The 26,808-nt window shown below is 34.1% G+C and overlaps 31 non-coding genes across 31 annotated transcripts; all 31 read left to right on the top strand.

Moving 5' to 3' along the window:
- Positions 1–364: 364 nt before the first annotated feature.
- Trnay-gua (transfer RNA tyrosine (anticodon GUA)) lies at positions 365–449 on the top strand. The gene is given in 2 exon segments: positions 365–401; positions 414–449. It is a non-coding gene; the product is annotated as a tRNA-Tyr (tRNA).
- A 574-nt stretch (positions 450–1,023) lies between these two features.
- On the top strand, positions 1,024–1,108 carry Trnay-gua (transfer RNA tyrosine (anticodon GUA)). Its single transcript is given in 2 exon segments — positions 1,024–1,060; positions 1,073–1,108. It is a non-coding gene; the product is annotated as a tRNA-Tyr (tRNA).
- A 573-nt stretch (positions 1,109–1,681) lies between these two features.
- Trnay-gua (transfer RNA tyrosine (anticodon GUA)) lies at positions 1,682–1,766 on the top strand. Its single transcript is given in 2 exon segments — positions 1,682–1,718; positions 1,731–1,766. It is a non-coding gene; the product is annotated as a tRNA-Tyr (tRNA).
- A 573-nt stretch (positions 1,767–2,339) lies between these two features.
- Trnay-gua (transfer RNA tyrosine (anticodon GUA)) lies at positions 2,340–2,424 on the top strand. The gene is given in 2 exon segments: positions 2,340–2,376; positions 2,389–2,424. It is a non-coding gene; the product is annotated as a tRNA-Tyr (tRNA).
- Positions 2,425–2,996: 572 nt separating this feature from the next.
- Trnay-gua (transfer RNA tyrosine (anticodon GUA)) lies at positions 2,997–3,081 on the top strand. Its single transcript is given in 2 exon segments — positions 2,997–3,033; positions 3,046–3,081. It is a non-coding gene; the product is annotated as a tRNA-Tyr (tRNA).
- Positions 3,082–4,967: 1,886 nt separating this feature from the next.
- Trnay-gua (transfer RNA tyrosine (anticodon GUA)) lies at positions 4,968–5,052 on the top strand. Its single transcript is given in 2 exon segments — positions 4,968–5,004; positions 5,017–5,052. It is a non-coding gene; the product is annotated as a tRNA-Tyr (tRNA).
- Positions 5,053–6,280: 1,228 nt separating this feature from the next.
- Trnay-gua (transfer RNA tyrosine (anticodon GUA)) lies at positions 6,281–6,365 on the top strand. The gene is given in 2 exon segments: positions 6,281–6,317; positions 6,330–6,365. It is a non-coding gene; the product is annotated as a tRNA-Tyr (tRNA).
- Positions 6,366–8,248: 1,883 nt separating this feature from the next.
- Trnay-gua (transfer RNA tyrosine (anticodon GUA)) lies at positions 8,249–8,333 on the top strand. Its single transcript is given in 2 exon segments — positions 8,249–8,285; positions 8,298–8,333. It is a non-coding gene; the product is annotated as a tRNA-Tyr (tRNA).
- Positions 8,334–8,906: 573 nt separating this feature from the next.
- On the top strand, positions 8,907–8,991 carry Trnay-gua (transfer RNA tyrosine (anticodon GUA)). The gene is given in 2 exon segments: positions 8,907–8,943; positions 8,956–8,991. It is a non-coding gene; the product is annotated as a tRNA-Tyr (tRNA).
- A 575-nt stretch (positions 8,992–9,566) lies between these two features.
- Trnay-gua (transfer RNA tyrosine (anticodon GUA)) lies at positions 9,567–9,651 on the top strand. Its single transcript is given in 2 exon segments — positions 9,567–9,603; positions 9,616–9,651. It is a non-coding gene; the product is annotated as a tRNA-Tyr (tRNA).
- A 573-nt stretch (positions 9,652–10,224) lies between these two features.
- On the top strand, positions 10,225–10,309 carry Trnay-gua (transfer RNA tyrosine (anticodon GUA)). The gene is given in 2 exon segments: positions 10,225–10,261; positions 10,274–10,309. It is a non-coding gene; the product is annotated as a tRNA-Tyr (tRNA).
- Positions 10,310–10,883: 574 nt separating this feature from the next.
- On the top strand, positions 10,884–10,968 carry Trnay-gua (transfer RNA tyrosine (anticodon GUA)). The gene is given in 2 exon segments: positions 10,884–10,920; positions 10,933–10,968. It is a non-coding gene; the product is annotated as a tRNA-Tyr (tRNA).
- Positions 10,969–11,542: 574 nt separating this feature from the next.
- Trnay-gua (transfer RNA tyrosine (anticodon GUA)) lies at positions 11,543–11,627 on the top strand. The gene is given in 2 exon segments: positions 11,543–11,579; positions 11,592–11,627. It is a non-coding gene; the product is annotated as a tRNA-Tyr (tRNA).
- Positions 11,628–12,199: 572 nt separating this feature from the next.
- Trnay-gua (transfer RNA tyrosine (anticodon GUA)) lies at positions 12,200–12,284 on the top strand. Its single transcript is given in 2 exon segments — positions 12,200–12,236; positions 12,249–12,284. It is a non-coding gene; the product is annotated as a tRNA-Tyr (tRNA).
- Positions 12,285–12,859: 575 nt separating this feature from the next.
- On the top strand, positions 12,860–12,944 carry Trnay-gua (transfer RNA tyrosine (anticodon GUA)). Its single transcript is given in 2 exon segments — positions 12,860–12,896; positions 12,909–12,944. It is a non-coding gene; the product is annotated as a tRNA-Tyr (tRNA).
- Positions 12,945–13,517: 573 nt separating this feature from the next.
- Trnay-gua (transfer RNA tyrosine (anticodon GUA)) lies at positions 13,518–13,602 on the top strand. Its single transcript is given in 2 exon segments — positions 13,518–13,554; positions 13,567–13,602. It is a non-coding gene; the product is annotated as a tRNA-Tyr (tRNA).
- Positions 13,603–14,176: 574 nt separating this feature from the next.
- Trnay-gua (transfer RNA tyrosine (anticodon GUA)) lies at positions 14,177–14,261 on the top strand. The gene is given in 2 exon segments: positions 14,177–14,213; positions 14,226–14,261. It is a non-coding gene; the product is annotated as a tRNA-Tyr (tRNA).
- Positions 14,262–14,835: 574 nt separating this feature from the next.
- Trnay-gua (transfer RNA tyrosine (anticodon GUA)) lies at positions 14,836–14,920 on the top strand. The gene is given in 2 exon segments: positions 14,836–14,872; positions 14,885–14,920. It is a non-coding gene; the product is annotated as a tRNA-Tyr (tRNA).
- Positions 14,921–15,493: 573 nt separating this feature from the next.
- Trnay-gua (transfer RNA tyrosine (anticodon GUA)) lies at positions 15,494–15,578 on the top strand. The gene is given in 2 exon segments: positions 15,494–15,530; positions 15,543–15,578. It is a non-coding gene; the product is annotated as a tRNA-Tyr (tRNA).
- Positions 15,579–16,151: 573 nt separating this feature from the next.
- Trnay-gua (transfer RNA tyrosine (anticodon GUA)) lies at positions 16,152–16,236 on the top strand. The gene is given in 2 exon segments: positions 16,152–16,188; positions 16,201–16,236. It is a non-coding gene; the product is annotated as a tRNA-Tyr (tRNA).
- A 574-nt stretch (positions 16,237–16,810) lies between these two features.
- Trnay-gua (transfer RNA tyrosine (anticodon GUA)) lies at positions 16,811–16,895 on the top strand. The gene is given in 2 exon segments: positions 16,811–16,847; positions 16,860–16,895. It is a non-coding gene; the product is annotated as a tRNA-Tyr (tRNA).
- Positions 16,896–17,468: 573 nt separating this feature from the next.
- On the top strand, positions 17,469–17,553 carry Trnay-gua (transfer RNA tyrosine (anticodon GUA)). Its single transcript is given in 2 exon segments — positions 17,469–17,505; positions 17,518–17,553. It is a non-coding gene; the product is annotated as a tRNA-Tyr (tRNA).
- Positions 17,554–18,126: 573 nt separating this feature from the next.
- Positions 18,127–18,211, top strand: Trnay-gua (transfer RNA tyrosine (anticodon GUA)). The gene is given in 2 exon segments: positions 18,127–18,163; positions 18,176–18,211. It is a non-coding gene; the product is annotated as a tRNA-Tyr (tRNA).
- A 572-nt stretch (positions 18,212–18,783) lies between these two features.
- On the top strand, positions 18,784–18,868 carry Trnay-gua (transfer RNA tyrosine (anticodon GUA)). The gene is given in 2 exon segments: positions 18,784–18,820; positions 18,833–18,868. It is a non-coding gene; the product is annotated as a tRNA-Tyr (tRNA).
- Positions 18,869–20,754: 1,886 nt separating this feature from the next.
- On the top strand, positions 20,755–20,839 carry Trnay-gua (transfer RNA tyrosine (anticodon GUA)). Its single transcript is given in 2 exon segments — positions 20,755–20,791; positions 20,804–20,839. It is a non-coding gene; the product is annotated as a tRNA-Tyr (tRNA).
- A 573-nt stretch (positions 20,840–21,412) lies between these two features.
- Positions 21,413–21,497, top strand: Trnay-gua (transfer RNA tyrosine (anticodon GUA)). Its single transcript is given in 2 exon segments — positions 21,413–21,449; positions 21,462–21,497. It is a non-coding gene; the product is annotated as a tRNA-Tyr (tRNA).
- Positions 21,498–22,724: 1,227 nt separating this feature from the next.
- Positions 22,725–22,809, top strand: Trnay-gua (transfer RNA tyrosine (anticodon GUA)). The gene is given in 2 exon segments: positions 22,725–22,761; positions 22,774–22,809. It is a non-coding gene; the product is annotated as a tRNA-Tyr (tRNA).
- A 1,884-nt stretch (positions 22,810–24,693) lies between these two features.
- Positions 24,694–24,778, top strand: Trnay-gua (transfer RNA tyrosine (anticodon GUA)). The gene is given in 2 exon segments: positions 24,694–24,730; positions 24,743–24,778. It is a non-coding gene; the product is annotated as a tRNA-Tyr (tRNA).
- A 573-nt stretch (positions 24,779–25,351) lies between these two features.
- Trnay-gua (transfer RNA tyrosine (anticodon GUA)) lies at positions 25,352–25,436 on the top strand. Its single transcript is given in 2 exon segments — positions 25,352–25,388; positions 25,401–25,436. It is a non-coding gene; the product is annotated as a tRNA-Tyr (tRNA).
- Positions 25,437–26,011: 575 nt separating this feature from the next.
- Trnay-gua (transfer RNA tyrosine (anticodon GUA)) lies at positions 26,012–26,096 on the top strand. The gene is given in 2 exon segments: positions 26,012–26,048; positions 26,061–26,096. It is a non-coding gene; the product is annotated as a tRNA-Tyr (tRNA).
- A 573-nt stretch (positions 26,097–26,669) lies between these two features.
- On the top strand, positions 26,670–26,754 carry Trnay-gua (transfer RNA tyrosine (anticodon GUA)). Its single transcript is given in 2 exon segments — positions 26,670–26,706; positions 26,719–26,754. It is a non-coding gene; the product is annotated as a tRNA-Tyr (tRNA).
- The last annotated feature ends 54 nt before the right edge of the window (positions 26,755–26,808 follow it).

Here is a 26,808-nt window from a genome sequence, read left to right as displayed (position 1 = left end):
ATCCTGGGAAAAAATCGCAATCTGTTTTTGCGTCGAACTGCGATGGGTAGAGAGACAGACCAAAATTGTCTGTTTTAATAAATGGTTTATTGTTAATGAGTTCACTCGTTATTTATAAGATATCATAAGATATAATCAAAGTGTTTATGGCTCATTATAGAATCAACATACAAAACCAATTTTTTCAACTTTTTCACAGTCCTGGCAGCACACTCATCTGTAGGCATTTTGCAGTGATAGCTCATAATGACAATGTTTTTTGCATACAAAGACGAGTGACAATGTCTACTACTGCATTTCAACTAAAACTGCAAAAGTTCAAATGGTTTTATGTGATAAGAAAACACATTTTACTGGATATGTGCCCGTGATAGCTCAGTTGGTAGAGCGGAGGACTGTAGTGGTAATTTGCTATCCTTAGGTCACCAGTTCAAATCTGGTTCATGGGATTCTATTTTAATCATGTAACGTTTTTTTCAATCATAGTGATGATTAGTTAAAAAAGGCAGAGAAGCCAACCGGAAACTTTTTTACCACCAAAATACTTTGTAAACTAGTAAAAACCAATATGGTTTTGTTGTAATTTGTCGAGAAACACACGAAAAGCTGTGTTTCTCTTTGAGTATTTTAATTTATTGGCAAACCAAAAAACAAACACATCCTTGGAAAAAGTCACACTCTGTTTTTGCGTCGAATTGCGATGGGTAAAGAGACAGACCAAAAAATGTCTGTTTTAATAAATGGTTTATTGTTTATGAGTTCACTCGTTATTTATAAGATATCATAAGAATTAATCATAGTGTTCATGGTTCATTATGGTATCAACATTCAAAACCCTTTTTTTTAACTTTTTCACAGTCCTGGCAGCACACTCATCTGTAGGCATTTTGCAGTGATAACTCATAATGACAATGTTTTTTGCATACAAAGACGAGTGACAATGTTTACTGCTGCATTTCAAATAAAACTGCAAAGGTTCAAATGATTTTATGTAATAAGAAAACACATTTAACCGGAGATGTGCCCGTGATAGCTCAGTTGGTAAAGCGGAGGACTGTAGTGGTAATTTGCTATTTTTAGGTCACCAGTTCAAATCTGGTTCATGGGATTCTATTTTAACCGTGTTATGTTATTCTCAATCATAGTGATGATTAGTTAAAAAAGGCAGAGACGCCAACCGGAAACTTTCTTACAACCAAAATACTTTGTAAACTACTAAAAAACATTATGGTTTTGTGGTAGTTTGTCGAGAAACAAACAAAAAACTGTGTTTATCTTTAAGATTTTTTATTTATTGTTAAACCAGTAAACAAACCGATCCTGGGAAAAAATCGCAATCTGTTTTTGCGTCGAACCGCGATGGGTAGAGAGACAGACCAAAATTGTTTGTTTTGATAAATGGTTTATTGTTTATGCGTTCACTCGTTATTTATAAGATATCATAAGATATAATCATTGTGTTTATGGCTCATTATAGAATCAACACACAAAACCCATTTTTTCAACTTTTTCACAGTCCTGGCAGCACACTCATCTGTAGGCATTTTGCAGTGATAGCACATAATGACAATGTTTTTTGCATACAAAGACGAGTGACAATGTTTACTACTGCATTTCAACTAAAACTGCAAAAGTTCAAATGATTTTATGTAATAAGAAAACACATTTTACTGGATATGTGCCCGTGATAGCTCAGTTGGTAGAGTGGAGGACTGTAGTGGTAATTTGTTATCCTTAGATCACCAGTTCAAATCTGGTTCACGGGATTCTATTTTAATCATGCAACGTTTTTTCAATCATAGTAATGATTAGTTAAAAAAGGCAGAGACGCCAACTGGAAACTTTTTTACAACCAAAATACTTTGTAAACTAGTAAAAACCAATATGGTTTTGTTGTAATTTGTCGAGAAACACACGAAAAGCTGTGTTTCTCCTTGAGTATTTTAATTTATTGGCAAACCAATAAACAAACACAACCTTGGAAAAAGTCAGACTCTGTTTTTGCGTCGAATTGCGATGGGTAGAGAGACAGACCAAAATTGTCTGTTTTAATAAATGGTTTATTGTTTACGAGTTCACTCGTTATTTATACGATATCATAAGAATTAATCATAGTGTTCATGGTTCATTATGGTATCAACATTCAAAACCCTTTTTTTTAAACTTTTTCACAGTCCTGGCAGCACACTCATCTGTAGGACTTTTGCAGTGATAGCTCATAATGACAATGTTTTTTGCATACAAAGAAGAGTGACAATGTCTACTACTGCATTTCAACTAAAACTGCAAAAGTTCAAATGATTTTATGTAATAAGAAAACACATTTTACTGGAGATGTGCCCGTGATAGCTCAGTTGGTAGAGCGGAGGACTGTAGTGGTAATTTGTTATCCTTAGGTCACCAGTTCAAATCTGGTTCACGGGATTCTATTTTAATCATGCAACGTTTTTTTCAATCATAGTGATGATTAGTTAAAAAAGGCAGAGACGCCAACTGGAAACTTTTTTACCACCAAAATACTTTGTAAACTAGTAAAAACCAATATGGTTTTGTTGTAATTTGTCGAGAAACACACGAAAAGCTGTGTTTCTCCTTGAGTATTTTAATTTATTGGCAAACCAATAAACAAACACAACCTTGGAAAAAGTCACACTCTGTTTTTGCGTCGAACTGCGATGGGTAGAGAGACAGACCAAAATTGTCTGTTTTAATAAATGGTTTATTGTTTATGAGTTCACTCGTTATTTATAAGATATCATAAGATATAATCATAGTGTTTATGGCTCTTTATAGAATCAACATACAAAACCAATTTTTTAACTTTTTCACAGTCCTGGCAGCACACTCATCTGTAAGCATTTTGCAGTGATAGCTTATAATGACAATGTTTTTTGCATACAAAGACGAGTGACAATGTCTACTACTGCATTTCAACTAAAACTGCAAAGGGTCAAATGGTTTTATGTAATAAGAAAACACATTTAACCGGAGATGTGCCCGTGATAGCTTAGTTGGTAGAGCGGAGGACTGTAGTGGTAATTTGCTATCCTTAGGTCACCAGTTCAAATCTGGTTCATGGGATTCTATTTTAATCATGTAACGTTTTTTTCAATCATAGTGATGATTAGTTCAAAAAGGCAGAGACGCCAACTGGAAACTTTTTTACCACCAAAATACTTTGTAAACTAGTAAAAACCATTATGGTTTTGGTTGTAATTTGTCGAGAAACACACGAAAAGCTGTGTTTCTCTTTGAGTATTTTAATTTATTGGCAAACCAATAAACAAACACATCCTTGGAAAAAGTGACACTCTGTTTTTGCGTCGAATTGCGATGGGTAGAGAGACAGACCAAAATTGTCTGTTTTAATAAATGGTTTATTGTTTACGAGTTTTTTCGTTATTTATAAGATGTCATAAGAATTAATCATAGTGTTCATGGTTCATTATGGTATCAACATTCGAAACCAATTATTTTAATTTTTTTACACTCCTGGTAGCACACTCATCTGTAGGCATTTTTTAGTATTAGCTCGCAATGACATTATTTTTGCTTACGAAGACGAGTGACAATGTCTACTACTGCATTTCAACTAAAACTGCAAAAGTTCAAACGATTTTATGTAATAAGAAAACACATTTTACTGGAAATGTGCCCGTAGTAACTCAGTTGGTAGAGCGGAGGACTGTAGTGGTAATTTGCTATCCTTAGGTCATCGGTTCAAACCTGGTTATTGGAATTCTGTTTTAACCATGTAATGTATTTTTCAATCATTGCGATTACTTCAAATTAAGTGGAGACGACAACCTGAAACTTTCTTACAACAGAAATCTTTTGTAAACTACTAAAAAGCATCACGGTTGTGTTGTAAGTTGTTGACAAACATACAAAACGCTGGGTTTATTTCTGAGTTTTCAATTTTTTCGCAAAGCTGGCAACAAAATGACCTTTGGAAAAAATTCATGATCTGTCTTTGTGTTGGCATGCGATCGGCAATGAAGCTGACCAAAAAAGTTCTCTTTTAACAAATGGTTTGTTGTTGATGAGTTCACTCGTTTTCTATAAGATATCATAAGATATAACCACAGTGTTCATGATTCATTACGGTATCAACATACAAACCCATTATTTTAAATATTTCACAGTCCTGGCAGCACACTCATCTGTAGGCATTGTTCAGTATTAGCTCGCAGTGACATTATTTTTGCATACAAAGACGAGTGACAATGTCTACTACTGCATTTCAACTAAAACTGCAAAAGTTCAAATGGTTTTATGGAATAAGAAAACACATTTTACCAGAGATGCGCCCGTGATAGCTCAGTTGGTCGAGCGGAGGACTGTAGTGGTAATTTGCTATCCTTAGGTCACCAGTGCAAATATGGTTCACGGGATTCTATTTTAATCATGTAACGTTTTTTTCAATCATATTGATGATTAGTTCAAAAAGGCAGAGACGCCAACTGGAAACTTTTTTACCACCAAAATACTTTGTAAACTAGTAAAAACCAATATGGTTTTGTTGTAATTTGTCGAGAAACACACGAAAAGCTGTGTTTCTCTTTGAGTATTTTAATTTATTGGCAAACCAATAAACAAACACATCCTTGGAAAAAGTCACACTCTGTTTTTGCGTCGAATTGCGATGGGTAGAGAGACAGACCAAAATTGTCTGTTTTAATAAATGGTTTATTGTTTACGAGTTCTTTCGTTATTTATAAGATGTCATAAGAATTAATCATAGTGTTCATGGTTCATTATGGTATCAACATTCAAATCTCACTTTTTCAACTTTTTCACAGTCCTGGCAGCACACTCATCTGTAGGCATTTTGCAGTGATAGTTCATAATGACAATGTTTTTTGCATACAAAGACGAGTGACAATGTTTACTGCTGCATTTCAAATAAAACTGCAAAGGTTCAAATGATTTTATGTAATAAGAAAACACATTTTACTGGAGATGTGCCTGTGATAGCTCAGTTGGAAGAGCGGAGGACTGTAGTGGTAATTTGCTATCCTTAGGTCACCAGTTCAAATCTGGTTCACGGGATTCTATTTTAACCGTGTTACGTTATTCTCAATCATAGTGATGATTAGTTCAAAAAGGCAGAGACGCCAACCGGAAACTTTCTTACAACCAAAATACTTTGTAAACTACTAAAAAACATTATGGTTTTGTGGTAATTTGTCGAGAAACAAACAAAAAACTGTGTTTATATTTAAGATTTTTTATTTATTGTTAAACCATTAAACAAACCGATCCTGGGAAAAAATCGCAATCTGTTTTTGCGTCGAACCGCGATGGGTAGAGAGACAGACCAAAATTGTCTGTTTTAATGAATGGTTTATTGTTTATGAGTTCACTCGTTATTTATAAGATAATTATAAGAATTAATCATAGTGTTCATGGTTCATTATGGTATCAACATTCAAAACCAATTAATTTAATTTTTTTAAAGTCCTGGTAGCACACTCATCTGTAGGCATTTTTCAATATTAGCTCGCAATGACATTATTTTTGCTTACGAAGACGAGTGACAATGTCTACTACTGCATTTCAACTAAAACTGCAAAAGTTCAAATGATTTTATGTAATAAGAAAACACATTTTACTGGAGATGTGCCCGTGGTAGCTCAGTTGGTCGAGCGGAGGACTGTAGTGGTAATTTGCTATCCTTAGGTCATCAGTTCAAACCTGGTTAATGGGATTCTGTTTTAACCATGTAATGTATTTTTCAATCATTGTGATTACTTCAAAATAGGTGGAGACGACAACCCGAAACTTTCTTACAACAGAAATCTTTTGTAAACTACTAAAAAGGATCACGGTTTTCTTGTAAGTTGTTGACAAACATACAAAACGCTGGGTTTATTTCTGAGTTTTCAATTTATTCGCAAAGCTGGCAACAAAATGACCTTTGGAAAAAATTCATGATCTGTCTTTGTGTTGGCATGCGTTCGGCAATGAAGCAGACCAAAAAAGTTCTCTTTTAACAAATGGTTTGTTGTTGATGAGTTCACTCGTTTTCTATAAGATATCATAAGATATAACCACAGTGTTCATGGTTCATTACGGTATCAACATACAAACCCATTAGTTTAAATATTTCACAGTCCTGGCAGCACACTCATCTGTAGGCATTGTTCATTATTAGCTCGCAATGACATTATTTTTGCATACAAAGACGAGTGACAATGTCTACTACTGCATTTCAACTAAAACTGCAAAAGTTCAAATGGTTTTATGTAATAAGAAAACACATTTTACTGGATATGTGCCCGTGATAGCTCAGTTGGTAGAGTGGAGGACTGTAGTGGTAATTTGTTATCCTTAGATCACCAGTTCAAATCTGGTTCACGGGATTCTATTTTAATCATGCAACGTTTTTTCAATCATAATGATGATTAGTTAAAAAAGGCAGAGACGCCAACTGGAAATATTTTTACAACCAAAATACTTTGTAAACTAGTAAAAACCAATATGGTTTTGTTGTAATTTGTCGAGAAACACACGAAAAGCTGTGTTTCTCCTTGAGTATTTTAATTTATTGGCAAACCAATAAACAAACACAACCTTGGAAAAAATCACACTCTGTTTTTGCGTCGAATTGCGATGGGTAGAGAGACAGACCAAAATTGTCTGTTTTAATAAATGTTTTATTGTTTACGAGTTCACTCGTTATTTAAAAGATATCATAAGAATTAATCATAGTGTTCATGGTTCATTATGGTATCAACATTCAAAACCCTTTTTTTTAAACTTTTTCACAGTCCTGGCAGCACACTCATCTGTAGGAATTTTGTAGTGATAGCTCATAATGACAATATTGTTGCATACAAAGACGAGTGACAATGTCTACTACTGCATTTCAACTAAAACTGCAAAAGTTCAAATGATTTTATGTAATAAGAAAACACATTTTACTGGAGATGTGCCTGTGGTAGCTCAGTTGGTAGAGCGGAGGACTGTAGTGGTAATTTGCTATCCTTAGGTCATCTGTTCAAACCTGGTTAATGGGATTCTGTTTTAACCATGTAATGTATTTTTCAATCATTGTGATTACTTCAAAATAGGTGGAGACGACAACCCAAACTTTCTTACAACAGAAATCTTTTGTAAACTACTAAAAAGTATCACGGTTTTGTTGTAAGTTGTTGACAAACATACAATACGCTGGGTTTATTTCTGAGTTTTCAATTTATTCGCAAAGCTGGCAACAAAATGACCTTTGGAAAAAACTCATGATCTGTCTTTGTGTTGGCATGCGATCGGCAATGAAGCAGACCAAAAAAGTTCTCTTTTAACAAATGGTTTGTTGTTGATGAGTTCACTCGTTTTCTATAAGATATCATAAGATATAACCACAGTGTTCATGGTTCATTACGGTATCAACATACAAACCCATTATTTTAAATATTTCACAGTCCTGGCAGCACACTCATCTGTAGGCATTGTTCAGTATTAGCTCGCAATGACATTATTTTCGCATACAAAGACGAGTGACAATGTCTACTACTGCATTTCAACTAAAACTGCAAAAGTTCAAATGGTTTTATGGAATAAGAAAACACATTTTACCAGAGATGCGCCCGTGATAGCTCAGTTGTTCGAGCGGAGGACTGTAGTGGTAATTTGCTATCCTTAGGTCACCTGTTCAAATCTGGTTCATGGGATTCTATTTTAACCGTGTTACGTTATTCTCAATCATAGTAATGATTAGTTCAAAAAGGCAGAGACGCCAACCGGAAACTTTCTTACAACCAAAATACTTTGTAAACTACTAAAAAACATTATGGTTTTGTGGTAATTTGTCGAGAAACAAACAAAAAACTGTGTTTATCTTTAAGATTTTTTATTTATTGTTAAACCAATAAACAAACACATCCTTTGAAAAAATCACACTCTGTTTTTGCGTCGAACTGCGATGGGTAGAGAGACAGACCAAAATTGTCTGTTTTAATGAATGGTTTATTGTTTATGAGTTCACTCGTTATTTATAAGTTATCATAAGAATTAATCATAGTGTTCATGGTTCATTATGGTATCAACATTCAAAACCCTTTTTTTTAACTTTTTCACAGTCCTGGCAGCACACTCATCTGTAGGCATTTTGCAGTGATAGTTCATAATGACAATGTTTTTGCATACAAAGACGAGTGAGAATGTCTACTACTGCATTTCAACTAAAACTGCAAAAGTTCAAATGATTTTATGTAATAAGAAAACACATTTTACTGGAGATGTGCCCGTGATAGCTCAGTTGGTAGAGCGGAGGACTGTAGTGGTAATTTGTTATCCTTAGGTCACCAGTTCAAACCTGGTTCACGGGATTCTATTTTAATCATGTAAAGTTTTTCTCAATCATAGTGATGATTAGTTCAAAAAGGCAGAGATGCCAGCTGGAAACTTTCTTACAGCCAAAATACTTTGTAAACTACTAAAAACCATTATGGTTTTGTTGTAATTTGTCGAGAAACACACGAAAAGCTGTGTTTCTCCTTGAGTATTTTAATTTATTGGCAAACCAATAAACAAAGACATCCTTGGAAAAAATCACACTCTGTTTTTGCGTCGAATTGCGATGGGTAGAGAGACAGACCAAAATTGTTTGTTTTAATGAATGGTTTATTGTTTATGAGTTCACTCGTTATTTATAAGTTATCATAAGAATTAATCATAGTAATCATGGTTCATTATGGTATCAACATTCAAAACCCTTTTTTTTTAACTTTTTCACAGTCCTGGCAGCACACTCATCTGTAGGCATTTTGCAGTGATAGCTCATAATGACAATGTTTTTGCATACAAAGACGAGTGACAATGTCTACTACTGCATTTCAACTAAAACTGCAAAAGTTCAAATGATTTTATGTAATAAGAAAACACATTTTACTGGATATGTGCCTGTGATAGCTCAGTTGGTAGAGTGGAGGACTGTAGTGGTAATTTGCTATCCTTAGATCACCAGTTCAAATCTGGTTCATGGGATTCTATTTTAACCGTGTTACGTTATTCTCAATCATAGTAATGATTAGTTCAAAAAGGCAGTGACGCCAACCGGAAACTTTCTTACAACCAAAATACTTTGTAAACTACTAAAAAACATTATGGTTTTGTGGTAATTTGTCGAGAAACAAACAAAAAACTGTGTTTATCTTTAAGATTTTTTATTTATTGTTAAACCAGTAAACAAACCGATCCTGGGAAAAAAATCGCAATCTGTTTTTGCGTCGAACTGCGATGGGTAGAGAGACAGACCAAAATTGTCTGTTTTAATAAATGGTTTATTGTTTATGAGTTCACTCGTTATTTATAAGATATCATAAGAATTAATCATAGTAATCATGGTTCATTATGGTATCAACATTCAAAACCCTTTTTTTTTAACTTTTTCACAGTCCTGGCAGCACACTCATCTGTAGGCATTTTGCAGTGATAGCTCATAATGACAATGTTTTTTGCATACAATGACGAGTGACAATGTTTACTGCTGCATTTCAAATAAAACTGCAAAGGTTCAAATGATTTTATGTAATAAGAAAACACATTTTACCGGAGATGTGCCCGTGATAGCTCAGTTTGTCGAGCGGAGGACTGTAGTGGTAATTTGCTATCCTTAGGTCACCAGTTCAAATCTGGTTCATGGGATTCTATTTTAACCGTGTTACGTTATTCTCAATCATAGTGATGATTAGTTCAAAAAGGCAGAGACGCCAACCGGAAACTTTCTTACAACCAAAATACTTTGTAAACTACTAAAAAACATTATGGTTTTGTGGTAATTTGTCGAGAAACAAACAAAAAACTGTGTTTATCTTTAAGATTTTTTATTTATTGTTAAACCAGTAAACAAACCGATCCTGGGAAAAAATCGCAACCTGTTTTTGCGTCGAACCGCGATGGGTAGAGAGACAGACCAAAATTGTCTGTTTTAATAAATGGTTTATTGTTAATGAGTTCACTCGTTATTTATAAGATATCATAAGATATAATCAAAGTGTTTATGGCTCATTATAGAATCAACATACAAAACCAATTTTTTCAACTTTTTCACAGTCCTGGCAGCACACTCATCTGTAGGCATTTTGCAGTGATAGCTCATAATGACAATGTTTTTTGCATACAAAGACGAGTGACAATGTCTACTACTGCATTTCAACTAAAACTGCAAAAGTTCAAATGGTTTTATGTGATAAGAAAACACATTTTACTGGATAGGTGCCCGTGATAGCTCAGTTGGTAGAGCGGAGGACTGTAGTGGTAATTTGCTATCCTTAGGTCACCAGTTCAAATCTGGTTCATGGGATTCTATTTTAATCATGTAACGTTTTTTTCAATCATAGTGATGATTAGTTAAAAAAGGCAGAGAAGCCAACCGGAAACTTTTTTACCACCAAAATACTTTGTAAACTAGTAAAAACCAATATGGTTTTGTTGTAATTTGTCGAGAAACACACGAAAAGCTGTGTATCTCTTTGAGTATTTTAATTTATTGGCAAACCAAAAAACAAACACATCCTTGGAAAAAGTCACACTCTGTTTTTGCGTCGAATTGCGATGGGTAAAGAGACAGACCAAAAAATGTCTGTTTTAATAAATGGTTTATTGTTTATGAGTTCACTCGTTATTTATAAGATATCATAAGAATTAATCATAGTGTTCATGGTTCATTATGGTATCAACATTCAAAACCCTTTTTTTTAACTTTTTCACAGTCCTGGCAGCACACTCATCTGTAGGCATTTTGCAGTGATAACTCATAATGACAATGTTTTTTGCATACAAAGACGAGTGACAATGTTTACTGCTGCATTTCAAATAAAACTGCAAAGGTTCAAATGATTTTATGTAATAAGAAAACACATTTAACCGGAGATGTGCCCGTGATAGCTCAGTTGGTAAAGCGGAGGACTGTAGTGGTAATTTGCTATCCTTAGGTCACCAGTTCAAATCTGGTTCATGGGATTCTATTTTAACCGTGTTATGTTATTCTCAATCATAGTGATGATTAGTTAAAAAAGGCAGAGACGCCAACCGGAAACTTTCTTACAACCAAAATACTTTGTAAACTACTAAAAAACATTATGGTTTTGTGGTAGTTTGTCGAGAAACAAACAAAAAACTGTGTTTATCTTTAAGATTTTTTATTTATTGTTAAACCAGTAAACAAACCGATCCTGGGAAAAAATCGCAATCTGTTTTTGCGTCGAACCGCGATGGGTAGAGAGACAGACCAAAATTGTTTGTTTTGATAAATGGTTTATTGTTTATGCGTTCACTCGTTATTTATAAGATATCATAAGAATTAATCATAGTAATCATGGTTCATTATGGTATCAACATTCAAAACCCTTTTTTTTTAACTTTTTCACAGTCCTGGCAGCACACTCATCTGTAGGCATTTTGCAGTGATAGCTCATAATGACAATGTTTTTTGCATACAATGACGAGTGACAATGTTTACTGCTGCATTTCAATTAAAACTGCAAAGGTTCAAATGATTTTATGTAATAAGAAAACACATTGTACCGGAGATGTGCCCGTGATAGCTCAGTTGGTAGAGCGGAGGACTGTAGTGGTAATTTGTTATCCTTAGGTCACCAGTTCAAACCTGGTTCACGGGATTCTATTTTAATCATGTAAAGTTTTTCTCAATCATAGTGATGATTAGTTCAAAAAGGCAGAGACGCCAACTGGAAACTTTCTTACAGCCAAAATACTTTGTAAACTACTAAAAACCATTATGGTTTTGTTGTAATTTGTCGAGAAACACACGAAAAGCTGTGTTTCTCCTTGAGTATTTTAATTTATTGGCAAACCAATAAACAAAGACATCCTTGGAAAAAATCACACTCTGTTTTTGCGTCGAATTGCGATGGGTAGAGAGACAGACCAAAATTGTTTGTTTTAATGAATGGTTTATTGTTTATGAGTTCACTCGTTATTTATAAGTTATCATAAGAATTAATCATAGTGTTCATGGTTCATTATGGTATCAACATTCAAAACCCTTTTTTTTAACTTTTTCACAGTCCTGGCAGCACACTCATCTGTAGGCATTTTGCAGTGATAGCTCATAATGACAATGTTTTTGCATACAAAGACGAGTGACAATGTCTACTACTGCATTTCAACTAAAACTGCAAAAGTTCAAATGATTTTATGTAATAAGAAAACACATTTTACTGGATATGTGCCTGTGATAGCTCAGTTGGTAGAGTGGAGGACTGTAGTGGTAATTTGCTATCCTTAGATCACCAGTTCAAATCTGGTTCATGGGATTCTATTTTAACCGTGTTACGTTATTCTCAATCATAGTAATGATTAGTTCAAAAAGGCAGTGACGCCAACCGGAAACTTTCTTACAACCAAAATACTTTGTAAACTACTAAAAAACATTATGGTTTTGTGGTAATTTGTCGAGAAACAAACAAAAAACTGTGTTTATCTTTAAGATTTTTTATTTATTGTTAAACCAGTAAACAAACCGATCCTGGGAAAAAAATCGCAATCTGTTTTTGCGTCGAACTGCGATGGGTAGAGAGACAGACCAAAATTGTCTGTTTTAATAAATGGTTTATTGTTTATGAGTTCACTCGTTATTTATAAGATATCATAAGAATTAATCATAGTAATCATGGTTCATTATGGTATCAACATTCAAAACCCTTTTTTTTTAACTTTTTCACAGTCCTGGCAGCACACTCATCTGTAGGCATTTTGCAGTGATAGCTCATAATGACAATGTTTTTTGCATACAATGACGAGTGACAATGTTTACTGCTGCATTTCAAATAAAACTGCAAAGGTTCAAATGATTTTATGTAATAAGAAAACACATTTTACCGGAGATGTGCCCGTGATAGCTCAGTTTGTCGAGCGGAGGACTGTAGTGGTAATTTGCTATCCTTAGGTCACCAGTTCAAATCTGGTTCATGGGATTCTATTTTAACCGTGTTACGTTATTCTCAATCATAGTGATGATTAGTTCAAAAAGGCAGAGACGCCAACCGGAAACTTTCTTACAACCAAAATACTTTGTAAACTACTAAAAAACATTATGGTTTTGTGGTAATTTGTCGAGAAACAAACAAAAAACTGTGTTTATCTTTAAGATTTTTTATTTATTGTTAAACCAGTAAACAAACCGATCCTGGGAAAAAATCGCAACCTGTTTTTGCGTCGAACCGCGATGGGTAGAGAGACAGACCAAAATTGTCTGTTTTAATAAATGGTTTATTGTTAATGAGTTCACTCGTTATTTATAAGATATCATAAGATATAATCAAAGTGTTTATGGCTCATTATAGAATCAACATACAAAACCAATTTTTTCAACTTTTTCACAGTCCTGGCAGCACACTCATCTGTAGGCATTTTGCAGTGATAGCTCATAATGACAATGTTTTTTGCATACAAAGACGAGTGACAATGTCTACTACTGCATTTCAACTAAAACTGCAAAAGTTCAAATGGTTTTATGTGATAAGAAAACACATTTTACTGGATAGGTGCCCGTGATAGCTCAGTTGGTAGAGCGGAGGACTGTAGTGGTAATTTGCTATCCTTAGGTCACCAGTTCAAATCTGGTTCATGGGATTCTATTTTAATCATGTAACGTTTTTTTCAATCATAGTGATGATTAGTTAAAAAAGGCAGAGAAGCCAACCGGAAACTTTTTTACCACCAAAATACTTTGTAAACTAGTAAAAACCAATATGGTTTTGTTGTAATTTGTCGAGAAACACACGAAAAGCTGTGTATCTCTTTGAGTATTTTAATTTATTGGCAAACCAAAAAACAAACACATCCTTGGAAAAAGTCACACTCTGTTTTTGCGTCGAATTGCGATGGGTAAAGAGACAGACCAAAAAATGTCTGTTTTAATAAATGGTTTATTGTTTATGAGTTCACTCGTTATTTATAAGATATCATAAGAATTAATCATAGTGTTCATGGTTCATTATGGTATCAACATTCAAAACCCTTTTTTTTAACTTTTTCACAGTCCTGGCAGCACACTCATCTGTAGGCATTTTGCAGTGATAACTCATAATGACAATGTTTTTTGCATACAAAGACGAGTGACAATGTTTACTGCTGCATTTCAAATAAAACTGCAAAGGTTCAAATGATTTTATGTAATAAGAAAACACATTTAACCGGAGATGTGCCCGTGATAGCTCAGTTGGTAAAGCGGAGGACTGTAGTGGTAATTTGCTATCCTTAGGTCACCAGTTCAAATCTGGTTCATGGGATTCTATTTTAACCGTGTTATGTTATTCTCAATCATAGTGATGATTAGTTAAAAAAGGCAGAGACGCCAACCGGAAACTTTCTTACAACCAAAATACTTTGTAAACTACTAAAAAACATTATGGTTTTGTGGTAGTTTGTCGAGAAACAAACAAAAAACTGTGTTTATCTTTAAGATTTTTTATTTATTGTTAAACCAGTAAACAAACCGATCCTGGGAAAAAATCGCAATCTGTTTTTGCGTCGAACCGCGATGGGTAGAGAGACAGACCAAAATTGTTTGTTTTGATAAATGGTTTATTGTTTATGCGTTCACTCGTTATTTATAAGATATCATAAGAATTAATCATAGTAATCATGGTTCATTATGGTATCAACATTCAAAACCCTTTTTTTTTAACTTTTTCACAGTCCTGGCAGCACACTCATCTGTAGGCATTTTGCAGTGATAGCTCATAATGACAATGTTTTTTGCATACAATGACGAGTGACAATGTTTACTGCTGCATTTCAATTAAAACTGCAAAGGTTCAAATGATTTTATGTAATAAGAAAACACATTGTACCGGAGATGTGCCCGTGATAGCTCAGTTGGTCGAGCGGAGGACTGTAGTGGTAATTTGCTATCCTTAGGTCACCAGTTCAAATCTGGTTCATGGGATTCTATTTTAACCGTGTTACGTTATTCTCAATCATAGTGATGATTAGTTCAAAAAGGCAGAGACGCCAACCGGAAACTTTCTTACAACCAAAATACTTTGTAAACTACTAAAAAACATTATGGTTTTGTGGTAATTTGTCGAGAAACAAACAAAAAACTGTGTTTATCTTTAAGATTTTTTATTTATTGTTAAACCAGTAAACAAACCGATCCTGGGAAAAAATCGCAACCTGTTTTTGCGTCGAACCGCGATGGGTAGAGAGACAGACCAAAATTGTCTGTTTTAATAAATGGTTTATTGTTAATGAGTTCACTCGTTATTTATAAGATATCATAAGATATAATCAAAGTGTTTATGGCTCATTATAGAATCAACATACAAAACCAATTTTTTCAACTTTTTCACAGTCCTGGCAGCACACTCATCTGTAGGCATTTTGCAGTGATAGCTCATAATGACAATGTTTTTTGCATACAATGACGAGTGACAATGTTTACTGCTGCATTTCAAATAAAACTGCAAAGGTTCAAATGATTTTATGTAATAAGAAAACACATTTTACCGGAGATGTGCCCGTGATAGCTCAGTTGGTCGAGCGGAGGACTGTAGTGGTAATTTGCTATCCTTAGGTCACCAGTTCAAATCTGGTTCATGGGATTCTATTTTAACCGTGTTACGTTATTCTCAATCATAGTGATGATTAGTTCAAAAAAGCAGAGACGCCAACCGGAAACTTTCTTACAACCAAAATACTTTGTAAACTACTAAAAAACATTATGGTTTTGTGGTAATTTGTCGAGAAACAAACAAAAAACTGTGTTTATCTTTAAGATTTTTTAATTATTGTTAAACCAGTAAACAAACCGATCCTGGGAAAAAATCGCAATCTGTTTTTGCGTCGAACTGCGATGGGTAGAGAGACAGACCAAAATTGTCTGTTTTAATAAATGGTTTATTGTTAATGAGTTCACTCGTTATTTATAAGATATCATAAGATATAATCAAAGTGTTTATGGCTCATTATAGAATCAACATACAAAACCAATTTTTTCAACTTTTTCACAGTCCTGGCAGCACACTCATCTGTAGGCATTTTGCAGTGATAGCTCATAATGACAATGTTTTTTGCATACAAAGACGAGTGACAATGTCTACTACTGCATTTCAACTAAAACTGCAAAAGTTCAAATGGTTTTATGTGATAAGAAAACACATTTTACTGGATATGTGCCCGTGATAGCTCAGTTGGTAGAGCGGAGGACTGTAGTGGTAATTTGCTATCCTTAGGTCACCAGTTCAAATCTGGTTCATGGGATTCTATTTTAATCATGTAACGTTTTTTTCAATCATAGTGATGATTAGTTAAAAAAGGCAGAGAAGCCAACCGGAAACTTTTTTACCACCAAAATACTTTGTAAACTAGTAAAAACCAATATGGTTTTGTTGTAATTTGTCGAGAAACACACGAAAAGCTGTGTTTCTCTTTGAGTATTTTAATTTATTGGCAAACCAAAAAACAAACACATCCTTGGAAAAAGTCACACTCTGTTTTTGCGTCGAATTGCGATGGGTAAAGAGACAGACCAAAAAATGTCTGTTTTAATAAATGGTTTATTGTTTATGAGTTCACTCGTTATTTATAAGATATCATAAGAATTAATCATAGTGTTCATGGTTCATTATGGTATCAACATTCAAAACCCTTTTTTTTAACTTTTTCACAGTCCTGGCAGCACACTCATCTGTAGGCATTTTGCAGTGATAACTCATAATGACAATGTTTTTTGCATACAAAGACGAGTGACAATGTTTACTGCTGCATTTCAAATAAAACTGCAAAGGTTCAAATGATTTTATGTAATAAGAAAACACATTTAACCGGAGATGTGCCCGTGATAGCTCAGTTGGTAAAGCGGAGGACTGTAGTGGTAATTTGCTATTTTTAGGTCACCAGTTCAAATCTGGTTCATGGGATTCTATTTTAACCGTGTTATGTTATTCTCAATCATAGTGATGATTAGTTAAAAAAGGCAGAGACGCCAACCGGAAACTTTCTTACAACCAAAATACTTTGTAAACTACTAAAAAACATTATGGTTTTGTGGTAGTTTGTCGAGAAACAAACAAAAAACTGTGTTTATCTTTAAGATTTTTTATTTATTGTTAAACCAGTAAACAAACCGATCCTGGGAAAAAATCGCAATCTGTTTTTGCGTCGAACCGCGATGGGTAGAGAGACAGACCAAAATTGTTTGTTTTGATAAATGGTTTATTGTTTATGCGTTCACTCGTTATTTATAAGATATCATAAGATATAATCATTGTGTTTATGGCTCATTATAGAATCAACACACAAAACCCATTTTTTCAACTTTTTCACAGTCCTGGCAGCACACTCATCTGTAGGCATTTTGCAGTGATAGCACATAATGACAATGTTTTTTGCATACAAAGACGAGTGACAATGTTTACTACTGCATTTCAACTAAAACTGCAAAAGTTCAAATGATTTTATGTAATAAGAAAACACATTTTACTGGATATGTGCCCGTGATAGCTCAGTTGGTAGAGTGGAGGACTGTAGTGGTAATTTGTTATCCTTAGATCACCAGTTCAAATCTGGTTCACGGGATTCTATTTTAATCATGCAACGTTTTTTCAATCATAGTAATGATTAGTTAAAAAAGGCAGAGACGCCAACTGGAAACTTTTTTACAACCAAAATACTTTGTAAACTAGTAAAAACCAATATGGTTTTGTTGTAATTTGTCGAGAAACACACGAAAAGCTGTGTTTCTCCTTGAGTATTTTAATTTATTGGCAAACCAATAAACAAACACAACCTTGGAAAAAGTCAGACTCTGTTTTTGCGTCGAATTGCGATGGGTAGAGAGACAGACCAAAATTGTCTGTTTTAATAAATGGTTTATTGTTTACGAGTTCACTCGTTATTTATACGATATCATAAGAATTAATCATAGTGTTCATGGTTCATTATGGTATCAACATTCAAAACCCTTTTTTTTAAACTTTTTTACAGTCCTGGCAGCACACTCATCTGTAGGACTTTTGCAGTGATAGCTCATAATGACAATGTTTTTTGCATACAAAGAAGAGTGACAATGTCTACTACTGCATTTCAACTAAAACTGCAAAAGTTCAAATGATTTTATGTAATAAGAAAACACATTTTACTGGAGATGTGCCCGTGATAGCTCAGTTGGTAGAGCGGAGGACTGTAGTGGTAATTTGTTATCCTTAGGTCACCAGTTCAAATCTGGTTCACGGGATTCTATTTTAATCATGCAACGTTTTTTTCAATCATAGTGATGATTAGTTAAAAAAGGCAGAGACGCCAACTGGAAACTTTTTTACCACCAAAATACTTTGTAAACTAGTAAAAACCAATATGGTTTTGTTGTAATTTGTCGAGAAACACACGAAAAGCTGTGTTTCTCCTTGAGTATTTTAATTTATTGGCAAACCAATAAACAAACACAACCTTGGAAAAAGTCACACTCTGTTTTTGCGTCGAACTGCGATGGGTAGAGAGACAGACCAAAATTGTCTGTTTTAATAAATGGTTTATTGTTTATGAGTTCACTCGTTATTTATAAGATATCATAAGATATAATCATAGTGTTTATGGCTCTTTATAGAATCAACATACAAAACCAATTTTTTAACTTTTTCACAGTCCTGGCAGCACACTCATCTGTAAGCATTTTGCAGTGATAGCTTATAATGACAATGTTTTTTGCATACAAAGACGAGTGACAATGTCTACTACTGCATTTCAACTAAAACTGCAAAGGGTCAAATGGTTTTATGTAATAAGAAAACACATTTAACCGGAGATGTGCCCGTGATAGCTTAGTTGGTAGAGCGGAGGACTGTAGTGGTAATTTGCTATCCTTAGGTCACCAGTTCAAATCTGGTTCATGGGATTCTATTTTAATCATGTAACGTTTTTTTCAATCATAGTGATGATTAGTTCAAAAAGGCAGAGACGCCAACTGGAAACTTTTTTACCACCAAAATACTTTGTAAACTAGTAAAAACCATTATGGTTTTGGTTGTAATTTGTCGAGAAACACACGAAAAGCTGTGTTTCTCTTTGAGTATTTTAATTTATTGGCAAACCAATAAACAAACACATCCTTGGAAAAAGTGACACTCTGTTTTTGCGTCGAATTGCGATGGGTAGAGAGACAGACCAAAATTGTCTGTTTTAATAAATGGTTTATTGTTTACGAGTTTTTTCGTTATTTATAAGATGTCATAAGAATTAATCATAGTGTTCATGGTTCATTATGGTATCAACATTCGAAACCAATTATTTTAATTTTTTTACACTCCTGGTAGCACACTCATCTGTAGGCATTTTTTAGTATTAGCTCGCAATGACATTATTTTTGCTTACGAAGACGAGTGACAATGTCTACTACTGCATTTCAACTAAAACTGCAAAAGTTCAAACGATTTTATGTAATAAGAAAACACATTTTACTGGAAATGTGCCCGTGGTAACTCAGTTGGTAGAGCGGAGGACTGTAGTGGTAATTTGCTATCCTTAGGTCATCGGTTCAAACCTGGTTATTGGAATTCTGTTTTAACCATGTAATGTATTTTTCAATCATTGCGATTACTTCAAATTAAGTGGAGACGACAACCTGAAACTTTCTTACAACAGAAATCTTTTGTAAACTACTAAAAAGCATCACGGTTGTGTTGTAAGTTGTTGACAAACATACAAAACGCTGGGTTTATTTCTGAGTTTTCAATTTTTTCGCAAAGCTGGCAACAAAATGACCTTTGGAAAAAATTCATGATCTGTCTTTGTGTTGGCATGCGATCGGCAATGAAGCTGACCAAAAAAGTTCTCTTTTAACAAATGGTTTGTTGTTGATGAGTTCACTCGTTTTCTATAAGATATCATAAGATATAACCACAGTGTTCATGATTCATTACGGTATCAACATACAAACCCATTATTTTAAATATTTCACAGTCCTGGCAGCACACTCATCTGTAGGCATTGTTCAGTATTAGCTCGCAGTGACATTATTTTTGCATACAAAGACGAGTGACAATGTCTACTACTGCATTTCAACTAAAACTGCAAAAGTTCAAATGGTTTTATGGAATAAGAAAACACATTTTACCAGAGATGCGCCCGTGATAGCTCAGTTGGTCGAGCGGAGGACTGTAGTGGTAATTTGCTATCCTTAGGTCACCAGTGCAAATATGGTTCACGGGATTCTATTTTAATCATGTAACGTTTTTTTCAATCATATTGATGATTAGTTCAAAAAGGCAGAGACGCCAACTGGAAACTTTTTTACCACCAAAATACTTTGTAAACTAGTAAAAACCAATATGGTTTTGTTGTAATTTGTCGAGAAACACACGAAAAGCTGTGTTTCTCTTTGAGTATTTTAATTTATTGGCAAACCAATAAACAAACACATCCTTGGAAAAAGTCACACTCTGTTTTTGCGTCGAATTGCGATGGGTAGAGAGACAGACCAAAATTGTCTGTTTTAATAAATGGTTTATTGTTTACGAGTTCTTTCGTTATTTATAAGATGTCATAAGAATTAATCATAGTGTTCATGGTTCATTATGGTATCAACATTCAAATCTCACTTTTTCAACTTTTTCACAGTCCTGGCAGCACACTCATCTGTAGGCATTTTGCAGTGATAGTTCATAATGACAATGTTTTTTGCATACAAAGACGAGTGACAATGTTTACTGCTGCATTTCAAATAAAACTGCAAAGGTTCAAATGATTTTATGTAATAAGAAAACACATTTTACTGGAGATGTGCCTGTGATAGCTCAGTTGGAAGAGCGGAGGACTGTAGTGGTAATTTGCTATCCTTAGGTCACCAGTTCAAATCTGGTTCACGGGATTCTATTTTAACCGTGTTACGTTATTCTCAATCATAGTGATGATTAGTTCAAAAAGGCAGAGACGCCAACCGGAAACTTTCTTACAACCAAAATACTTTGTAAACTACTAAAAAACATTATGGTTTTGTGGTAATTTGTCGAGAAACAAACAAAAAACTGTGTTTATATTTAAGATTTTTTATTTATTGTTAAACCATTAAACAAACCGATCCTGGGAAAAAATCGCAATCTGTTTTTGCGTCGAACCGCGATGGGTAGAGAGACAGACCAAAATTGTCTGTTTTAATAAATGGTTTATTGTTTATGAGTTCACTCGTTATTTATAAGATATCATAAGATATAATCATTGTGTTTATGGCTCATTACAGAATCAACATACAAAACCCATTTTTTCAACTTTTGCACAGTCCTGGCAGCACACTCATCTGTAGGCATTTTGCAGTGATAGCTTATAATGACAATGTTTTTTGCATAAAAAGATGAGTGACAATGTCTATTACTGCATTTCAACTAAAACTGCAAAGGTTCAAATGATTTTATGTAATAGGGAAACACATTTTACTGAAGATGTGCCCGTGATAGCTCAGTTGGTAGAGCGGAGGACTGTAGTGGTAATTTGTTATCCTTAGGTCACCAGTTCAAATCTGGTTCACGGGATTCTATTTTAATCATGCAACGTTTTTTCAATCATAATGATCATTAGTTCAAAAAGGCAGAGACGCCAACTGGAAACTTTTTTACCACCAAAATACTTTGTAAACTAGTAAAAACCAATATGGTTTTGTTGTAATTTGTCGAGAAACACACGAAAAGCTGTGTTTCTCCTTGAGTATTTTAATTTATTGGCAAACCAATAAACAAACACATCCTTAGAAAAAATCACACTCTGTTTTTGCGTCGAATTGCGATGGGTAAAGAGACAGACCAAAATTGTCTGTTTTAATGAATGGTTTATTGTTTATGAGTTCACTCGTTATTTATAAGATAATTATAAGAATTAATCATAGTGTTCATGGTTCATTATGGTATCAACATTCAAAACCAATTAATTTAATTTTTTTAAAGTCCTGGTAGCACACTCATCTGTAGGCATTTTTCAATATTAGCTCGCAATGACATTATTTTTGCTTACGAAGACGAGTGACAATGTCTACTACTGCATTTCAACTAAAACTGCAAAAGTTCAAATGATTTTATGTAATAAGAAAACACATTTTACTGGAGATGTGCCCGTGGTAGCTCAGTTGGTCGAGCGGAGGACTGTAGTGGTAATTTGCTATCCTTAGGTCATCAGTTCAAACCTGGTTAATGGGATTCTGTTTTAACCATGTAATGTATTTTTCAATCATTGTGATTACTTCAAAATAGGTGGAGACGACAACCCGAAACTTTCTTACAACAGAAATCTTTTGTAAACTACTAAAAAGGATCACGGTTTTCTTGTAAGTTGTTGACAAACATACAAAACGCTGGGTTTATTTCTGAGTTTTCAATTTATTCGCAAAGCTGGCAACAAAATGACCTTTGGAAAAAATTCATGATCTGTCTTTGTGTTGGCATGCGTTCGGCAATGAAGCAGACCAAAAAAGTTCTCTTTTAACAAATGGTTTGTTGTTGATGAGTTCACTCGTTTTCTATAAGATATCATAAGATATAACCACAGTGTTCATGGTTCATTACGGTATCAACATACAAACCCATTAGTTTAAATATTTCACAGTCCTGGCAGCACACTCATCTGTAGGCATTGTTCATTATTAGCTCGCAATGACATTATTTTTGCATACAAAGACGAGTGACAATGTCTACTACTGCATTTCAACTAAAACTGCAAAAGTTCAAATGGTTTTATGTAATAAGAAAACACATTTTACTGGATATGTGCCCGTGATAGCTCAGTTGGTAGAGTGGAGGACTGTAGTGGTAATTTGTTATCCTTAGATCACCAGTTCAAATCTGGTTCACGGGATTCTATTTTAATCATGCAACGTTTTTTCAATCATAATGATGATTAGTTAAAAAAGGCAGAGACGCCAACTGGAAATATTTTTACAACCAAAATACTTTGTAAACTAGTAAAAACCAATATGGTTTTGTTGTAATTTGTTGAGAAACACACGAAAAGCTGTGTTTCTCCTTGAGTATTTTAATTTATTGGCAAACCAATAAACAAACACAACCTTGGAAAAAATCACACTCTGTTTTTGCGTCGAATTGCGATGGGTAGAGAGACAGACCAAAATTGTCTGTTTTAATAAATGTTTTATTGTTTACGAGTTCACTCGTTATTTAAAAGATATCATAAGAATTAATCATAGTGTTCATGGTTCATTATGGTATCAACATTCAAAACCCTTTTTTTTAAACTTTTTCACAGTCCTGGCAGCACACTCATCTGTAGGAATTTTGTAGTGATAGCTCATAATGACAATATTGTTGCATACAAAGACGAGTGACAATGTCTACTACTGCATTTCAACTAAAACTGCAAAAGTTCAAATGATTTTATGTAATAAGAAAACACATTTTACTGGAGATGTGCCTGTGGTAGCTCAGTTGGTAGAGCGGAGGACTGTAGTGGTAATTTGCTATCCTTAGGTCATCTGTTCAAACCTGGTTAATGGGATTCTGTTTTAACCATGTAATGTATTTTTCAATCATTGTGATTACTTCAAAATAGGTGGAGACGACAACCCAAACTTTCTTACAACAGAAATCTTTTGTAAACTACTAAAAAGTATCACGGTTTTGTTGTAAGTTGTTGACAAACATACAATACGCTGGGTTTATTTCTGAGTTTTCAATTTATTCGCAAAGCTGGCAACAAAATGACCTTTGGAAAAAACTCATGATCTGTCTTTGTGTTGGCATGCGATCGGCAATGAAGCAGACCAAAAAAGTTCTCTTTTAACAAATGGTTTGTTGTTGATGAGTTCACTCGTTTTCTATAAGATATCATAAGATATAACCACAGTGTTCATGGTTCATTACGGTATCAACATACAAACCCATTATTTTAAATATTTCACAGTCCTGGCAGCACACTCATCTGTAGGCATTGTTCAGTATTAGCTCGCAATGACATTATTTTCGCATACAAAGACGAGTGACAATGTCTACTACTGCATTTCAACTAAAACTGCAAAAGTTCAAATGGTTTTATGGAATAAGAAAACACATTTTACCAGAGATGCGCCCGTGATAGCTCAGTTGTTCGAGCGGAGGACTGTAGTGGTAATTTGCTATCCTTAGGTCACCTGTTCAAATCTGGTTCATGGGATTCTATTTTAACCGTGTTACGTTATTCTCAATCATAGTAATGATTAGTTCAAAAAGGCAGAGACGCCAACCGGAAACTTTCTTACAACCAAAATACTTTGTAAACTACTAAAAAACATTATGGTTTTGTGGTAATTTGTCGAGAAACAAACAAAAAACTGTGTTTATCTTTAAGATTTTTTATTTATTGTTAAACCAATAAACAAACACATCCTTTGAAAAAATCACACTCTGTTTTTGCGTCGAACTGCGATGGGTAGAGAGACAGACCAAAATTGTCTGTTTTAATGAATGGTTTATTGTTTATGAGTTCACTCGTTATTTATAAGTTATCATAAGAATTAATCATAGTGTTCATGGTTCATTATGGTATCAACATTCAAAACCCTTTTTTTTTAACTTTTTCACAGTCCTGGCAGCACACTCATCTGTAGGCATTTTGCAGTGATAGTTCATAATGACAATGTTTTTGCATACAAAGACGAGTGAGAATGTCTACTACTGCATTTCAACTAAAACTGCAAAAGTTCAAATGATTTTATGTAATAAGAAAACACATTTTACTGGAGATGTGCCCGTGATAGCTCAGTTGGTAGAGCGGAGGACTGTAGTGGTAATTTGTTATCCTTAGGTCACCAGTTCAAACCTGGTTCACGGGATTCTATTTTAATCATGTAAAGTTTTTCTCAATCATAGTGATGATTAGTTCAAAAAGGCAGAGATGCCAGCTGGAAACTTTCTTACAGCCAAAATACTTTGTAAACTACTAAAAACCATTATGGTTTTGTTGTAATTTGTCGAGAAACACACGAAAAGCTGTGTTTCTCCTTGAGTATTTTAATTTATTGGCAAACCAATAAACAAAGACATCCTTGGAAAAAATCACACTCTGTTTTTGCGTCGAATTGCGATGGGTAGAGAGACAGACCAAAATTGTTTGTTTTAATGAATGGTTTATTGTTTATGAGTTCACTCGTTATTTATAAGTTATCATAAGAATTAATCATAGTGTTCATGGTTCATTATGGTATCAACATTCAAAACCCTTTTTTTTTAACTTTTTCACAGTCCTGGCAGCACACTCATCTGTAGGCATTTTGCAGTGATAGCTCATAATGACAATGTTTTTGCATACAAAGACGAGTGACAATGTCTACTACTGCATTTCAACTAAAACTGCAAAAGTTCAAATGATTTTATGTAATAAGAAAACACATTTTACTGGATATGTGCCTGTGATAGCTCAGTTGGTAGAGTGGAGGACTGTAGTGGTAATTTGCTATCCTTAGATCACCAGTTCAAATCTGGTTCATGGGATTCTATTTTAACCGTGTTACGTTATTCTCAATCATAGTAATGATTAGTTCAAAAAGGCAGTGACGCCAACCGGAAACTTTCTTACAACCAAAATACTTTGTAAACTACTAAAAAACATTATGGTTTTGTGGTAATTTGTCGAGAAACAAACAAAAAACTGTGTTTATCTTTAAGATTTTTTATTTATTGTTAAACCAGTAAACAAACCGATCCTGGGAAAAAAATCGCAATCTGTTTTTGCGTCGAACTGCGATGGGTAGAGAGACAGACCAAAATTGTCTGTTTTAATAAATGGTTTATTGTTTATGAGTTCACTCGTTATTTATAAGATATCATAAGAATTAATCATAGTAATCATGGTTCATTATGGTATCAACATTCAAAACCCTTTTTTTTTAACTTTTTCACAGTCCTGGCAGCACACTCATCTGTAGGCATTTTGCAGTGATAGCTCATAATGACAATGTTTTTTGCATACAATGACGAGTGACAATGTTTACTGCTGCATTTCAAATAAAACTGCAAAGGTTCAAATGATTTTATGTAATAAGAAAACACATTTTACCGGAGATGTGCCCGTGATAGCTCAGTTTGTCGAGCGGAGGACTGTAGTGGTAATTTGCTATCCTTAGGTCACCAGTTCAAATCTGGTTCATGGGATTCTATTTTAACCGTGTTACGTTATTCTCAATCATAGTGATGATTAGTTCAAAAAGGCAGAGACGCCAACCGGAAACTTTCTTACAACCAAAATACTTTGTAAACTACTAAAAAACATTATGGTTTTGTGGTAATTTGTCGAGAAACAAACAAAAAACTGTGTTTATCTTTAAGATTTTTTATTTATTGTTAAACCAGTAAACAAACCGATCCTGGGAAAAAATCGCAACCTGTTTTTGCGTCGAACCGCGATGGGTAGAGAGACAGACCAAAATTGTCTGTTTTAATAAATGGTTTATTGTTAATGAGTTCACTCGTTATTTATAAGATATCATAAGATATAATCAAAGTGTTTATGGCTCATTATAGAATCAACATACAAAACCAATTTTTTCAACTTTTTCACAGTCCTGGCAGCACACTCATCTGTAGGCATTTTGCAGTGATAGCTCATAATGACAATGTTTTTTGCATACAAAGACGAGTGACAATGTCTACTACTGCATTTCAACTAAAACTGCAAAAGTTCAAATGGTTTTATGTGATAAGAAAACACATTTTACTGGATATGTGCCCGTGATAGCTCAGTTGGTAGAGCGGAGGACTGTAGTGGTAATTTGCTATCCTTAGGTCACCAGTTCAAATCTGGTTCATGGGATTCTATTTTAATCATGTAACGTTTTTTTCAATCATAGTGATGATTAGTTAAAAA

The sequence above is a fragment of the Watersipora subatra genome, chromosome 11 (genome assembly GCF_963576615.1).
Source record: "Watersipora subatra chromosome 11, tzWatSuba1.1, whole genome shotgun sequence".
NCBI classification, from domain to species: domain Eukaryota; kingdom Metazoa; phylum Bryozoa; class Gymnolaemata; order Cheilostomatida; family Watersiporidae; genus Watersipora; species Watersipora subatra.
Note: the sequence above shows the minus strand (reverse complement) of the source record. Positions and strands in the feature narration are given on the sequence as shown.